We start from the raw sequence: 14012 nt of genomic DNA, 5'->3' as shown, positions 1-14012 counted from the left end.
ATGACCTAAAGGGAAACAAAGAAATTGCTTGGGGTTAGCAGGAAGTTTAAGTTATCAAGGGTTCTGGTCACTATGGATAAAATTACAGTAAACTGATTTCCAGGGGAAATTGATTTTGGTTTGAGTTGGGGCTTCATCTGGCTGCATATAGCGTGTTGGTGTATACTTAATAAAATTAATAATTAAAAGAAATTGTATGATCCAGTAAGATTTCTTTATTACCGCTTGACTTTCAGTTGGCTAGATGTGGAATGAATGTTGTTCTGATGAGTAGATCAACGCAAAAACTGGAAAAAGTTGCAGAGATCATTGGTAAGTTAAATCTATTAATAATCGCAACCGGAGGTTCAACTGTATATGTTTGTCATTGTACAATTATCTGAGAAATTATGCAATGTTTTAGGGCATCTAATAATTATGGATACAATTGTACATGTTATATCACTAATCACAATAAATAAGAGGCTGCTGTAATGATGCTCAAGCTAATTAAAAGCCTGATTTTGAGGATACCCAGTTGATCTCTAATGATCATTTCAAGTACAGTTAACAATAAAGATTAGCGAAAAAACTGAGCAACGACGTTTCGGTGTCATCCTGGCACCATTTTCAAGTTAAAAAATATTTGTGCGAAAAGTAAACTAATTTATACCAATGGTAGAGGTGCGAAATTGAATAAATTAATATTAAGATAGCTGTTCAATGTTCATGTTCATTCCAATGAGGTGTCAAACACTGGTAATGAGTTCAGTGTCTGTTCAAAGCCTAAACAAATACTTTTGCGTGAATGGAGTCTGACTGTGTGTTAAGGCTTGGTTTCTTCTTGCGAATCCACAACATTTCGTGGATCAAGCAATCGAACTTTCCCTGACATTTCTTTAGGATCTTAAAGTTGTTAGTCAGGTCACCAACTGTATCAACTCGGTGTTCATTTTGAAGGTGTTTTCCGATGGTGGTAAATCGGTGTTCCTCAATGCGCTTGTAAAGATGACGGCTAGTGTAACCGACATATTCTGCATCACACAGATCACATATATAGTTATAAACAACGCACTGTTGATTGATCAAAGGTGGTTTTGGCTCTTGTACTTTGAGATCATCGCCAATTTTACGGCTTCTGAACACCGGCTGTAGTTTGTGATCAAGTTTATTACTCAAGTCCGAGAGATGTTTCTTTACTATGTCCGCTGATTTCTGGTCTTTAAAAGGCAGGACAATGCGGTACATATTCTCTGTTGGAGGCGTTGATCTTGTGTCTGGTGACATCACTGAGTTAACGAAACGGGTGATGGTGGAGTTCACAAGAGAATCTGAGTACTTGAGGTTAGAAAAGATCAGTTTAAGGTGTTCGCATTCTGTTGAGAATAGTTCCCATGTTGAGGACAAGCGGTAAGCACGGTTTAACATGGTTTTAACTAAAGATCTTTTATAGCGGTTGTCGACATGACTTTGGTGATGTAAGAGGAGACCAGTGTTTGTGGGTTTACGGTAAACACTTGTTACCAGCTTGCAGCCCTTCTTGCATATTTCAATGCCAACAAATGGTAGCCTACTGTTAGATGCGATCTCCATGGTGAAGGATATGGATGGATGACACCATCCCCCATCACCCGTTTCGTTAACTCAGTGATGTCACCAGACACAAGATCGACGCCTCCAACAGAGAATATCTACCGCATTGTCCTGCCTTTTAAAGACCAGAAATCAGCGGACATAGTAAAGAAACATCTCTCGGACTTGAGTAATAAACTTGATCACAAACTACAGCCGGTGTTCAGAAGCCGTAAAATTGGCGATGATCTCAAAGTACAAGAGCCAAAACCACCTTTGATCAATCAACAGTGCGTTGTTTATAACTATATATGTGATCTGTGTGATGCAGAATACGTCGGTTACACTAGCCGTCATCTTTACAAGCGCATTGAGGAACACCGATTTACCGCCATCGGAAAACACCTTCAAAATGAACACCGAGTTGATACAGTTGGTGACCTGACTAACAACTTTAAGATCCTAAAGAAATGTCAGGGAAAGTTCGATTGCGTGATCCGCGAAATGTTGTGGATTCGCAAGAAGAAACCGAGCCTTAACACACAGTCAGACTCCATTCGCGCAAAAGTATTTGTTTAGGCTTTGAACAGACACTGAACTCATTACCAGTGTTTGACACCTCATTGGAATGAACATGAACATTGAACAGCTATCTTAATATTAATTTATTCAATTTCGCACCTCTACCATTGGTATAAATTAGTTTACTTTTCGCACAAATATTTTTTAACTTGAAAATGGTGCCAGGATGACACCGAAACGTCGTTGCTCAGTTTTTTCGCTAATCTTTATTGTTAACTGTATTTCCAAATTTAATCTTATAAGAATCATTTCAAGGTTTTAGAAATATTTAACAGGTTAAAGATGATGCAAAATATCACTTGCTGGCAATAATGTACTACATGTACAACTGTACAGTGCTGTAGCAGGGTAAAATTTATTAAGGGGGGGGGCACCCGACCGAGCGCTAAAGGCACGAGCTTCTAGGGGGGTCCAGGGGGAAGCCCCCCTGGGAGACTTTGAAATCTGGGTTCTCTAAAATGGCCTTTCCAGCCTTCTGAGAGCAGCTTACAGCAATTTTTAACTGACTAAAATCATTGATCAGATATGTTACTTGACCGTTGTACTCTCCTAATTGAACCTGTTTATTATACGAATTGACAGTGTTGTGTAACAAATACTTACCTACTACATAGACCCCAGGAACCATTTCATTTGATTCGGATGTTTGGGTTGCATGCAAGACCAAAGACAGCTTTCGTGGCAAATCATTTGGGGTAAAAGCCTCTTGATTTTTCCTTGTCAAAGCTATAAAATTTCGTGCTTTATCGAACCGAATGTTGAATGTTTTTGAAAACAAGCAGGAAGAGCGTGGCCGCTGACTGAACTTGCCTGTCAAGATTATAGGCTCAGTTTACAGTGGTCAAATGCAAAAATCCAATACCACTTCTGGGTTTCGGTGCTTTAAACTTTGTAAGAGTTTGAAGAAAAAATGTGCTGGAGATTTGTTGTAAAATGTTATAAAGAAAAATTAGAGTTAACCAGAGTGTTACTTATGCTAAAAGAATCCAACAGTATCCCAATATCATTACTTTTCTACTTTTGAATATTTTTATTATGTGCTAGTCAATTTTTTTTGGAGGGGGGCCAAACCCCCCATGGCCCCTCCCCATGCTACAGCACTGCCTGTAGCTGCTGCTCTATGACTAATAGTGAAATTATTCTTATTTTAATTAAATTGGTTGATCTTCATGCTTGCTTTTGTTCTTTAGAGAAAGAATTCAAGGTTCAGACCTGTGTCATTCCAATAGATTTTGGTTCTCAGGATGTTTACCCCAAAATATTTTCCGCTATAGAAGGGCTTGAAATTGGTATTTTAGGTAAGTTTAAATAAGTTGTCATGTACATGAACAGAACATAATTGTATGTAATAGCTCTCTTAATATCAATTTATCATTTGATACCATGTATAAGCAGTTACATGGTCTGATAACTGTAACTGCCAGCTAGAATTACTCATAAATTTGATATGATAAAGATATTAATTTTTAATGGTGGTTTATTTCTTGTTTGTTTATTAGTGAACAATGTTGGTGTAATGTATGACTACCCACAGTATTTTCTAGATATCTCTAACCAGGTAAGATCCAAGGGCTTCTCCTTGATGGTGCGCATGAATTTTATAAGATCTGAATATTATTAAGAGTACAACTAATATTCCTTCTGACTTGTCTCGCAACATATAATTTTGCAAAGGCAACAATGACTTTTCTGTCACCCAGCATTTTTGTTATCCTTAATACTATTACACTATCCTCCTCATGCCTCTGCGCATGCTTTTGTTTGCACATTGTAAATTTCACTTACACGCAGTCTAGATTCCTGTGTGTGGTCACTCACATACATACACATACAGCTATATGACAAACATCTCGTTTGCACCGCAGAAACTTTTTGACCTGATAAACATTAACATGACTTCAGTGATAATGGTAGGTACCAGTAAATAATTTTTTTAATTATAGGACATTGTTTACATTATTAACATATAATTTTGGATATACTGTGGAATCTGATCGTGTCTTAGTCAGAACAAATGTACTAGGAAAATATTGTTTGTTTGTTTGTTGTTTGGCTTTTTTGTTTAAAGGAAATCTGTTATTGTTTTATTCACAAGGGGGAAGGAAATTTGTTCAAAAAAATGATTGGTTGAAAAAAATCAGTGGCAAATTTTCCCCAACAATTATGCAGGTAAGCACAAAAAAGTCGGCTAAGCAGAATAATTTCGAGGTTAAAAAAAATTGAGGTGTTGAATAAGATCAGGATTCCAATTTTACTACTGAACAGTACTTGTTATACTTTTTCTACTTCTTGGAATAAGCAGTGGATTTTTCTTTTTCTTTCTTTTATTTTCTCAATTCATTAAAAATGTAAACTTGTTATGCCAGTGTTCCTTTGGAAGACCTGCTTCTTTTAAAATGAGTTTACTGTATGACACCTGGTAATTGTCAACAAAAAATATTTTGCATTTCAGATGACCCGTATTGTGTTACCTCAAATGTGTAAAAGGTATCCTTACTTTAAGAGTGATGACAAGTTATCTAGTGGTTTGCCTTTTTTAAAGATTGTTCTGAAAGATCTGTCTTCTTGTACGAGAGGATTACATTGTTAAATACTGACAGGTCGAGAGCTTAAATGCACCACCAAATGTTTACAACTGCTGTCTGTGTATCTATTAAATTATTTTTTACTATGTCCACTGGAATGGTTAACCATCATGATTGCTGTACATGACAAAAATGGACAAGAATTAAGTCAGCTACGCATAGTTATTGCAAAATGCTGCTCCCGTATAAGAAGCAAACCCTCACGGGAATATTTTATCTTCTTAAGTAGAAGTTTATTGTACTTTCATTGTATTTATTTCTGTCAATTACTTTTATTGTAATCCTATTGTAATTGTTTTTAATGATTCTTAGATTATTAACAACAAAAATCCCCAGCAGTGAGTGTTTCAGTCAGCAGCCACAAGTGTGACCAGTTTTAATTAATTCAATCACTTTTAATTAATTTGAATCATGTGTGCAGACTATCCAATCAGAAGTCAAAGATGAATTTCCAAGGCTTCTGATTGGATAGTATGAGTACATGAAAGAATGAATCAGAGAATAAATTAAAAATGGACACACTCGTGGACTGCCAGCTGTAATAAATTTGTATCGTAGATATTAAACTGCAAACACGTACATAGTAAATCAGGACTTCAGTATAAATATAGAGCTACATCAGTGGTACAGTGATGTACTGTAAGCTGAATGAATTATCAGTGGCAAAATCAGTAGTGTAGGCAAACACATTTGACAAGACTTAATGATGTGAAGCATGTATTGAAAACAACTGAAAATTAAATTGATATTTTATAGCACAATTTTTATACACTGTTCGAAAACAGCAAAAGTTGAGTGCAATGTCTTTTCATCAACCTGTAAATTGCCAATTGGAATCCATCATTTTAGTTGCTGGTGACAAGCTTAAAGTTAGACTGCTGGCAGTCTGCCATCATTCTATTGTAATAAAGCTTGTTGTTGTTGTTGTCGACAGCGACTCAAGTGGTCAGCTTCCTGGCTGCGACTTGGCTCTGTTTTCATCTTTTCAATACATTGTTGATAGAGGGTTTAGTCTTGGATAACTACTGCCTAAATAGTTAATGTCTTGTTGACCTTCAGGAAATCTGGAGCCATCATAAACATGTCATCCAGTGCAGGACAGCTGCCCACACCACAGATGACAGTATATGCTGCTACTAAGGTACTGCGCCTTTCATTTTCTTCTCTAAAAACCTAACCTGACAACAGCCATGTGAAGCCCTCCTGCCAATGAATCTCTGAATGTCCTTATGCACAGGGCTGAATTGAAAGATTGCTCGTCGCCTCAAGATATTTGGTCCTTGGTTAAGCCTTGCGTTTTATTGAGATATCTTCATGTATGTACACGTATAGCTGTGGCGTTTGATAGGAGGACAGATATGAACATAAAGTTGTACATCTTTTCTGTTCTTCTCTAAACCTCATGCCTCGATAAACGCACCAGATGCACGGACCACATGCTTTGAGTTCCATCGTAGAAAGCGCCAATTAAGAAAACAATGACAAGAAAGTTAGCAGAAACAAAGCGCAAAGAAAGCAAAAGTTAATCGTGGGAAGAACTCGATTGAACACATATTTAGGGGCAAACCAGAACGCTTTAGCAGTGGGGGCAGCCGTTACGTTTAAGGGGCGGTCGATATTTTCACTTATTACCCGCTTAACGTCCACTGGGCGTTTAGGTGCCCCCCCCCCCCCTCCCTCAGCCCCCTCCTTAATGTCCACTTGGAATTTTGCTGGCCCAGTAGTCACTGCGCTCCAGTCGCTACAGATCTAAATATATCGAATTTATATTTATGAAATTTATTTATAGCTTTAAGACGTAGAAGTATCGCCTGAAGTTTTCTCCTTTTGGAAAATTTCCGACCTCTGTATTCAGAAGAGGGAACAAGGATCAGGTACAACGCCTCGACAGGCCTAGTACTTACTTCAAGTATGCTCAGCCGTTTGTTGATCGCCCGCGCAAGTAAAAACTTCCTGTTTTTGTTATCTTCCGTTCCAAACCTGAAGTGAACTTTATTAAACTGGATTATAATGCTTTTGGTCAGACATGCCTCGTACTGACGTCCAAAAATTGACTCGCCCCTCCTCCTCTTCTCCTAAACGACCAGTGGATGTTAAAGGAGCTCAGTCACGTTATTTTGAGTTATTTTGGCCTCGTACAAAATTTCATTTAAATTGAAGGAAACCTGAAAATAATAGTCCACTAAAGTGGACAAACACCAGGGATAATGATAAACCATGAAGGACAAGGATGGTTAAGGATGGAGAAGATTAACACGGATTACAAACGACGTGAACTTGAAAAATCGAGGCTAAACTTTTCAAGATGAGCAAACCGTGACGTAGCTCCTCTAAACGGGAACAAGGGAGAATATTGACGACCTCAAAACTACTCTGAGGTAGATACCTAAGCGCAATAATAAAGAGCCTGTAAGATGCTGGCTTTAAAGTAATCAAAAACGAGAGACAGTGCTTCATCGGGAGATCCAAACACTGAGAAGAGAATTGAAAATACGACGCGCAGCGGAGTATTTTTGACGAAATTTGAGATGTTTGGATAGCCGATGAAACGCTGTCTCGAGTGTTTCGCATATCTTCTCAACCGAAACAAAAACTAAGGAGTAAACGGAGAAGTAACACCATCAAAATCTTTGCTACAATAATTAAGACCGGGTATCCAAACCTGCTCCATGGTTGTCATTTTCTTTGTTTTAACTTGATGAATTATTAATCATCTGAGAACTCGTTTTTCACCATTGATAATTGTTACTTATTTGAGTATTGCTTTTTTGCCCTTGCAGGAATTTGTGGACAGCTTTTCACGTGCACTGGCATATGAATATTCGTCACACGGAGTTGAAGTCCAGGTGTGATCTGTCTGCAATTTAATATTATTATAGGAATCAAGTTAGTTGTATCTCTGAATTATCAAGAATTTCTTTTACATTTTTACAAGTATCTTAGATATACGTCCACACCACTGTAGTTGCCTCGGGAGCTCTGTGGGTTTGGTTTTCACTCTTGACATCTGATTTTTCCGACATTTTCTCTGCTTAAAGTCTCTCCTGAGAGATATATCAGAGCTTACCTCTCTAAACTGTACTAGATGCATGGACAAAGCAAAAACATGCATGTTTACTTTATTCCAAAAAAATATATGGCGTAGCAAAAGAGTAGCTTGAGGGCATGCAAAAAAGTAGCTTTTTTTCTAAGGAGAAACAACAGCGAAAATACATACATGAGCGAAAAATTACAAAACGATTTATCGACGGGAGATTACAAGCATATCTTGTGATCGAGATAAATGGTACACGACAGATTTGTGCGAGTGTGTTCAAGGGCAAAATGTACTGAATTTGTTTTGAAAACCAACTAGTAATACAGTACTCGAAATGGACTGTGCATAGGAGGAGGATCCTTGTTTGCCGTTTCTTTAACCCTGGATAAGACTAACACCACAACCGGGATTAGCCTAACTTGGGGAGCCTGAACTTTTCAGTCATCGTATATCTCTTGCCGTTGTACTCACGTCTTTTCCGGTAGTATAAAGCAAACAAGACTATAATTTGAGATTTTCCTGATACTTACTGGGAGAGCGTTGTGTCAAGGACGATTCTAACAACACCTGTGTTTTGCAGACTCGCTGCGTTAGACATAGGCATAGGCAGAGCAATGTTTCGTGGACAATCTTGTCCAAGGGGGAAATAAAGGCGCCATGACGTTAACCCTACGTGAAGCACCAACCCATGAAACAAGGCCAGACCGCAACACCGGGAACTCCGTGTCCTACTCTTTGCGATAAGTGTGTGGGTTCTTTAACGTGCTCTGCTAACCATGTAACACTGAGGATATGGGAAATGGGGCCTACGATTTCTAGTCCTTTTTCGAAGAGACTTGAACATCTAACCATTTGCAGATATAATTACAAAGGTAGCACATTCTCAGTTATTTTAAAACGCCGAGTGTTGGTCCGGTGTGGGGCTCGAACCCTTGACCTCCCGCACAGCAGTCTGGCGCTCTACCATATGAACTAACCGGGCGGTGGTCTTATCTCTCTTCCTTCTCTTAGTCATTGAGGCCATTTTATGTAGCTACAGCCATGACATACGGTGCAAAGCCTAGCATTGCTGTACCATCTCCCGAGACGTACGTGAGAAATGCTCTGGCTACACTTGGACGCTCACGGCGAAACCTGGGTACTGGAGTCATGCGATACAGGTAGATACTGCTGACCACCTGTGTCCAGGTACTCAGAGAATCAGTCTGAATCAGTCCGCGAGCTCATTGGTCTTGAGCTATGAAGGATGAGAGTATAGACCTTAAAAATGACGCGAGCTGTTGCTCAACGCAAAGGCAACCGTTTAGGAAAAAACAAAAAAAACAAAAGAAAAACAAAAGAAAAACAAAAGAAAAGAAAAAGAAAACAAAGGATAAGAAGTTGTCGCGTCTTTTACACCAAAAGGAAATTAGAGATCTTAGATACTTAGCAAGACATTTGCTCAGAGGGTGAGAACAAGATCCAGTTAAGTTTCAGTCAAAGCGAGGAAATGCTCAGGATGCTAATAAATCTCGATAACATCGAAACGAAAATTGTCTTGATTTCATAGACAGTTCACCACTTAATTAATGAGGAGAAATCTGGGGCGAGTCACATCTGGCAGTGGCTTGTGGACTCGCCCCAGATTTCCTCTTGTTTCTAAAGTGGCTAATTTGGACGAATGAGAATGCTCCGACAAACGCCAAGTCGGTTGTTTACAAGGTTGCATTTTGGTTCGAAAAAAGTGACCTTTTTTGGTACATGTGAAAAAAAAAACCTCATTGACACCTGCCAGGTCTCAAATTACAAAACACGACAATTTTTTTGGCTTTTTCATCGTTGGCAAAATTTTACTAAGATTGCCGGAGGTCGCACAATTATAGAGTTTTCAAAATTATTTTTAGCATCCCAATGCTAAATGTGTAATGGAAAATGTCTAATAAAACAGTGAGCTCGCTTTCCCAAGCTTCGCATCTTGTGAGCTACAACAGATGGCAAAAGTAGTCGAGACACTTTTAGGAAATGACGCTTTTCGATATTTAGCCTCTTATTCTATTTCATTTGCATCTAACGTTAATTCTCTGATACCCCTGGCCCCCCGATTCAATGTTGTGTAGGTGTTGTGATCTGCGTTGTCTTGGAAATAGAAAATTCAACATTGTTTGGGAAGGGGGAGCGCTCGAAAATCGAATTCTACTGCGAAGTGTTTCAACACTACTGTCGCTCACTGTTGTTTCGCAGAACTCGACCATGCACTCTGCGTTTACTTGTGAACTTTTTTTTTTCCCACAGGGCTGGTTCGTGGGATTCTGTCCAGAGTGGCTGTGGATGTGGGCGGCAACATTGCTTAACAATCAGATTCGTCGAACGGTCTTCAGAAACCGAAAGCCATGACACTTCATTAATGTTCAAAGTTTATTGATTTATATTCAATTTCTGAACCCTAGGGACCGTTCATTTTTTTTATGAGGTAGGGGGGGCTGGTGGGATTTGGGGGGGGGGCCATGCGAAAAAAAATGGCTTTCGAGGGGGCCATCCCAAAAAAATAAGGGGAAAAGGGGGGGTCACCTGAAATATTTTAGTAAAACTTTAAAATGGCATCATGTTTGAATATCAAAAAAATTGCTGTAGAATAAACATAGAAGGCAGGATACAAATTTATTACAAACTTTCCTTCTGCTTTAAAAAAACGTTTGGCGACAAAAAGCATTTGTAGCTACTGAAAAGAAGTATTTAACACTGTTATTTTCGAATGCAACTTTCACTGGCACTCATCTTCATCTCCGCTGTCGTCGAGTTCTTCGTCGCCGCTTGTGCTGCTATGGGAGTCTCTTTCACCAATGCTGCAAGAAGCAGCAATGCTTTCCGTCAGAGTGTACTCTTCAGGGTACATGAAGGTGTAAACATAATCTCTGACTTCCCGCTCAAGGTTGGTGGTGATTCTGCTTCTTGTAAAACTGGTGAAATAATTCCCTTCCAAGAGCTGTGCGATGTATGGCCCATCTCTTCTAAATATCGACGTGGCAACATCCTCAACTTTAAGACACTCTTCCGGGACGGCCGTTCTAGGAGGGTACACAAGGCATTGTGGAAGATCATTTCCTAACGGGTTTCCAACACAGATTCCATAAACTCGTTGGACGTTGTTTTCAGTCCGCTTCCTCTTTCTTTCATTTGACTTTCTGCGGTTTTCTTTTTTCCTTCTCCTTTTGATGTGCTGTTTCAGTATGCCCTTGAATATGCTGTTATAATTGCTCTTCTTATTTTCTAGTGCTTCCATGTCCTGCGTGACCTTCGTCAACTTAGCTTCTGTACATTTGATCTGTTTTACATTAAAACTGTGGGCCAATTCTCCGTCCTGCTTTAAAGCAAGTCCATTGGACTGAAAGAGTGTGGAATCGTGTTCCTTTACATCTTTCAATATGACATTCAACTTTTCCACCATTGCTCTGTGCTCTTTGATGGAGAAGTTCAGTTTTCTTCCATCACTGGGCTTCAACTGGTACCCTTGCATGGAAAACTCACTCGCCCTTTCTGAACAGCCATCCGCACTTAGAAAGATTGCTTCTTTTGCTTGAAAGATGTCAAACTGCCTGGATCGTTCAGCTGTAAACCTTTTCTTAAACGAATCGTCGCTTTCGCCATTATTGCGCATTTTGGAATGAGCCTCTTTCATGATGCTCATGTAGTAATGCGCTCTTTCCCCGATTGGATTAACAATATAAAGAAGAAAGAGCATGGAAGTGGCAGGCTGGTTTTATCTGACCCAGAGAGCGTTGCTCTATTTGCAGATAAGTTTATTGTCAAATCGAAGTTTGTGGTGGATTATCTTCAGCATCTTGAAGTGCTGGAATTTAAAAGGAAAAAGAGAGCAGAAGAAAAGGCAAAGTTAAGTAGGGAGGAGGATTATCCTTGGACTGAGTTGTGCGAGGATCTAACCAAGCTTAAAAAGCTACGTGTTCCAGAACTAAACAAGTACTCAAACCACCACGGGCTGAAGCAGCATTTGAAAAGTAGCAAGAGTGAGAAAGTAAAGGCAATTGTAAGACATTCATGCTTGCAACAGAAGAGTCCTTTCAGAGCTGGCCAACCAACACTGAGAAATGCCAGGACATCGACACAAAATGACCACACGGCAAGTGCTGACAGCAGTGAAAGGGATGAAAGTGACGATGATGAGTATGACAGTGATGCCATTGACTCTGGGGGAGACGATGATTCAAGTGACGTCATTCTTGCATTCATCAATTCAGATGAGGAAGATGCCAATGAGAGGCCAAATGCCACATGCTCAGGGCGAGCCACAACTAGGAGATCCGAAATTGACTTCTCTTTCTTTTGATTTGTTTTTTAAACAACAGCTCTCTGTCGTATAGAGATTGTAAATATTGTCTTCATAGTGAGCACAATAACGTGAAGTAGGGGGATAATAGAGAAATATTAAAAAGTTGAAATCTAAATATTGTTTGTTCAATTTTTTTTTTGGGGGGGGGGTCATCCCAAAAAATGACCGCTATAAGGGGGGGCCATGTGAAAAAAATTGGTAAGATGAGGGGGGGTCATGCGATTTTTAAATGGCGCTTCCCAAATCCCACCAGCCCCCCCTCCCTCATAAAAAATGAACGGTCCCCTATTACAATTTTATTGTATACTATAAAAAAATATATCGATATTCTAAATATATTGCTTTTTTTAATTTCACTTGTTGCTGATGTTTATCCACTCAGTTATAAAAAACGTTTGCGTAAGAAATTCACATCAACACTTTGCACCGATAAAAACTTTCTCATATACAAAAAAAAATTGAGCCAGCCATGTGTTAAAACGTGAAAGCAAATTTTCATATCAGTAACCCAGAACTATTGCTTGCAACGAACAAAGTGCTTAGATAAATCATTTAAGATTGCAGTAAATTAACCTCGATAGATGAATGTTCGATGTTTTAAAAAAGTTGACTAGAAAGTGATAATTATACCACAGCACTTTTGAAAAAATCACTATTAAATTTTATTACTGAAGTCTACGAACTAGGAAAAAGAGTACAGTGATAATCCAGGACACAAACAAATAAATCTTAAGGGGTATTTTTCTCTTAAGAGGATATTTCTTCATCTAGGAAAAAAGGACTGACTAGCAAAAACTCAGAGGTCCATCTGTGAACTATCATAAATTGAAACTGCCATACAAGGTGTGACCAAAAATTACTTCCTAAAATAGTAACATCATCAAGTGTTAAGTAGTAATTAAAAAAAATTAAAGACACACTCGTTTCGATTATTTTTAGGTACCTGATTTAACTGTCAGTTTGGCACGTCTACCTTTGTCCGAGTTTTTGATTAGTACTGGTAATAGACTGAGTGGAGTCCAATTCGGTCTGTGGTTATACGAGTGATTGTCATCTCAATAACAAAATTCACGTGTGAATGGTTTTGGGATGTAGATGAATGTTCAGACACAAGGTTGAACCAAATAAAAGACTCGGCAACCTTGTTTTAACAAATCGAAACGTGGTTAAGCGTGGTCTGCACTCTTATCGACGACGATACGCGTCACCACAGTGGTCAAAATTTGTTGTGGACTCACTAAGCTGCGCCTAGTGAGTCCACAACGAATTTTGACCACTGTGATGATGCGTATCGTTGTCGATAAGAGTGCAGACCACGCTTAACCACGTTTCGATTTGTTTTTTTACCACAATATCAAGGTCAAAGAAAATGTTTTTTCAGAGTGCCAGCTGAAAAAGGCATTGCGTGACACATTGACACAAGCAGCGTTGTCTGGATTCTTATCGACAACGGCAAAGTAGCCAATCAGATTGCGAGATCAGTAGTAATTGTGGCATAAATAGACGCCGTGTTACTGGGCACTGTTATTGGACACTTTGTCTTTGGACAGCGAAGCGGCTCACGCTCAGTGGTGAGAACCAAGCAGATTTGTCATAATTGTGATCAGGCATGTCAGTCAGACCGAGGGAAAAAATGCAATTGAACGTAAGACTGCCAACCGGCAGGAACCAAACCAGCAGGCTATTGAGAGGAGTAGCCAAGAATTTGAACTCGGGACTACCAAGAACATGTGAAATCTTTCACATGAAAATGAGTTTAATTTGTCAGCGAATAAAGAGCTAAGAGAAATGAGCTGAGAGAAACTTAATATTACCTTCACCGGCAGTGGTGTACAATCCAATCCGTTTAAAATAAACTATACTGCGGCGGTTGCTGTTAGATACTTTCTTTTACCAAGAGAGGTAAGGTAAGGTAAGAGATCAAGTTATTCCT

The 14012-nt window shown here is 39.1% G+C and overlaps 1 pseudogene across 1 annotated transcript in view; it reads left to right on the top strand.

The window, feature by feature from the left end:
* The window catches only part of LOC145476856 (inactive hydroxysteroid dehydrogenase-like protein 1), a 14593-nt pseudogene extending 4390 nt beyond the window's left edge, over positions 1–10203 (top strand). The window contains exons 4-12 of the transcript XR_014047424.1: positions 237–312; positions 3324–3431; positions 3633–3691; positions 3999–4043; positions 4586–4620; positions 5778–5859; positions 7499–7564; positions 8767–8915; positions 10027–10203. The product of XR_014047424.1 is annotated as an inactive hydroxysteroid dehydrogenase-like protein 1 (transcript). The remainder of the gene's footprint in view (positions 1–236; positions 313–3323; positions 3432–3632; positions 3692–3998; positions 4044–4585; positions 4621–5777; positions 5860–7498; positions 7565–8766; positions 8916–10026) is intronic.
* Positions 10204–14012: the final 3809 nt, after the last annotated feature.

This window comes from Orbicella franksi, unplaced genomic scaffold (assembly GCF_964199315.1).
Source record: "Orbicella franksi unplaced genomic scaffold, jaOrbFran1.1 SCAFFOLD_51, whole genome shotgun sequence".
Classification (NCBI taxonomy): domain Eukaryota; kingdom Metazoa; phylum Cnidaria; class Anthozoa; order Scleractinia; family Merulinidae; genus Orbicella; species Orbicella franksi.
This window is presented reverse-complemented; position numbering and strand designations above follow the sequence as displayed.